Genomic DNA, 3,231 nt, shown 5'->3' on the forward strand with positions numbered 1-3,231 from the left:
TCTTTGTCAGATTCTCTTATAGACTTTTTGCTTTCCCTGGCCTTCTCATTTCTTTGTTTCACAACTGTCCTCTGATAAGTCTCTTCCATTAACTTATATTCATTTTCCAACTTTTAAAACTTTTCAATCTATAGAATGGGAGCCTCCTCCCAAATCAAGTGACATTGCTCATTTCTGGCAACCTTGAATCAAAGAAACATTCAATGATAAAATTGAACGGCCAAATCCTCCCACTGGAAAATAACCCAAAAATTCTAGACCTTCCTTTTAATAACTCTCTGCCTGCAAACCAAAGATCTGACAGTAAAATCCAACAAGAAAATAAACATGCCAAAATCAGTCCCAAGCATGGGTTTCGGCCAACAGAAAGAAACTTTAATAACAGTCTAAAAACAGTTCTGAAGAAAATAAATTGACTATGATTACACACATGATTTCCAACTACTGTATCTAGGAAACACAGACTTTACAAATACAAAATAAAGCATTAAGAATAATAACAGGATGTACCAAAACCATTCCAAAAGAACATGAATCAAAGTCATCCCCATAGAACGTCATAAGAAAATGCAAGAATCCCTGACCCTACTCATCCACTTGTTACATCACACAAACACAACCAACTGAAAGCAACAAAATACTAATCAGAAGCATACTATTCAAATATCTACAACACTCAAACTAACTGTATCACACATACATCCACACAAACATATTCACACTCAGATCACAACTCTAGTTCTTAAAGATCAACCACCAAACTAAAACTCCATCAACCCCCCACACTCCAGAAAAATTCCTCCTATGAGAGGCAAATCCCACACTAGTGCACTTCAGGACATCAACCAGTACTAAGGCAGCATCAGCTACACAAACTGCCCCACATGCAACAATCACAAAGAGAACTAACACCTCATCTTACAGTGTTCCACCCTAACCATGCACAACACATTTCTTCCAATATTGGCTTACTGGGATGACCATTACCTGTTACCAGTTTCCTGGGAGCTATGGGTCTCTTTCAAGTGAGACTTGGAGCAACAAGCAGACTGATTTAACTTTTTAAAAAAAAATTTAATGAGTTTCTTTTAAAATTGTCAAAACATTCAATTTCCTATCTAATTCAACTATCTTACCATTTGGTCTTTTGCCTGTTTATTAAGTACTTTCACTTCCTTTGTCCTTACCATGTCTTCCACTTCTTTCTTCAACTTGTCATTCATAGAAGACATTCTTGGTTCTGTCTGATGAGGTGATGCTGTGTCCAGCATGCCCATAGATACATCACGGGAGCAACATGGGGCAACAAAGGCTGTCATTTACAAGGTGTTGACAACTGCACAAGTAGCCTGGTATGCTCCACAACCAGACAAACCTTCCCCCATCCCCTTCTGTGGGGTGCAGCCCTGAAGGGAAGGCACCTGGTCTCTGGATTAGGCCAATCACTCATTACACTCTCACACTCTCCCTCTTTTGTATACCAATTTTTTCACAAAAGGATGTCAGTACACTAGTGCTTGCTTTCCCACTTTTCCTCCTAGTCTCACTAAAGAACAAAAGGGAACAACTTAAAAAAGAAAGACCTTACAGAATAAGAAAAAGAACTACTAAAGCAACTAAACAGTGACATCACAAAACAAATCAACAATGTACAAGAGAAACTGGAAAAACTAACAAACAATATAATGTTAATCCTGACAACAGAAAAATGTGGAGCAGTAAAACTCGAATCTAAGTACCCACCCCACCCACACACACATCTACAAAGCTACAAATGCAACACAAGGCAAAGCACTATCCCATAAACATCTGTATATCATAAAAAACCATTTTTCCAAAACAAGCTTCAAGCCCACCACACCAGAAAACAGTGGTTTATTAGGGGTGGCTTGATACAGGTCTTCATAATCAACATTAAAAGTGATGAAATTTCCACACTGAATACAAATCAGATGAGAAATAATAACCTCAAGCTGTCGGGAAGCAGAACTAATTTGGAAATGGATAGAAACAACTTGGCCAACCTGGTTATCAATGAATGGAACAAACTACCTGCAGAGGCAGTGAAATGTAGCACAGTTCAAAGTCTCAATATTCAATTATATAAACACCTAATCAATATGCTATAACTAGTTCAGTCGGTAACACGAACATGTGTGTGTATGTGTTTGTGTTTGTGTGTGCATGTGTGCGTGTTCTGGTTATATATATTTTATGCCAACCTTGGCAAGTTACAGTCAAAAGACCAATTCTAGTCTACAAGGGTGTGATAGACTGGCAGACATCACAGAATTTTATATATAGATGCCTGCCAATTATCTTGTTCACTCATTTATTCATTTCTTCATTTAACCACTTTTTCTTAGCATCCAACCTAGTTATGGACAAAAAGGTCTCCTGTTGGAACAATCTTCCTTTACATGTATATTCTGTTCATGTAGAAAGTAATGCATCTTGTGAATACCTGTGAGTCAATTTATGTTTATCAGTAGTATGTTTATCCTGGGTCTTAATGTTGGTGTGTTTGTGGGTGTAATTTTCCTGTACTGGTTACAGCTTCAGTTTTCTATGCATTGGTCTGTATTGGTAAATATTGTACATGTCAGGTAGAAACAACAGTGCCATGTCTTGCATTTGATCGATGAGTGTGCATAGTTTATGGGTTTTGAGCATGTAGAGTATGTGGTAGACCAGGTATCAGTGTTCAGAAATATGGGAAAATGAAATAGTTGGTTAGTAGAGTGAAATGAATGTCTCTCTGGCTCAGTCCAGGGATCAAGTGCCAGCCCCTCAGGGTGTACTTCCTTAAATAGGTGAGGTGGGGATCGTTTTGTCCATTTGGCATCAGCAGTGGATCATGGATGTCTGCCTTCCTTCCTTCTTGGGGCAGAGCTCTCCTCGTTGTCTCAATATACAGTGCCACTGCTTGGAAGATGGACACTACAGCACAGGACTACACTGATGACAGCCCATTATAAAACAGACAAATATCGAGTATATTTAATTCTATAGCTAGTGTAACCTAGCCACTTGGAAAATAATACATTCTTTATAATGCATAAATTTTTGTAATGTTCTTCAAGATTCCAAATCTGCCAATATTCATTATCCAAAATATCTTCCCTTAAACTACTGTACATGCCTTCAAATCACTTTCACTACATTCACAACAGCTCTACTTTCTTGTAAATGTCTTTCTTCAACTTTGTCAGCAAATAAAACTATATTTCA

General features: G+C 37.9%; 1 protein-coding gene across 2 annotated transcripts in view; it reads right to left on the reverse strand.

The window, feature by feature from the left end:
- Positions 1-252: 252 nt before the first annotated feature.
- hyx (cell division cycle 73 hyrax) overlaps positions 253-3,231 on the reverse strand; it is a 32,394-nt gene continuing 29,415 nt past the window's right edge. For both annotated transcript variants that reach the window (XM_076199976.1, XM_076199975.1), the window contains one exon: positions 253-3,231. This exon is cut by the window's right edge and continues 723 nt beyond it. The gene's annotated coding sequence lies outside the window, so the exon portion shown is untranslated.

The sequence above is a fragment of the Oratosquilla oratoria genome, chromosome 16, assembly GCF_046742065.1.
Source record: "Oratosquilla oratoria isolate Oo_2021 chromosome 16, ASM4674206v1, whole genome shotgun sequence".
NCBI lineage: Eukaryota > Metazoa > Arthropoda > Malacostraca > Stomatopoda > Squillidae > Oratosquilla > Oratosquilla oratoria.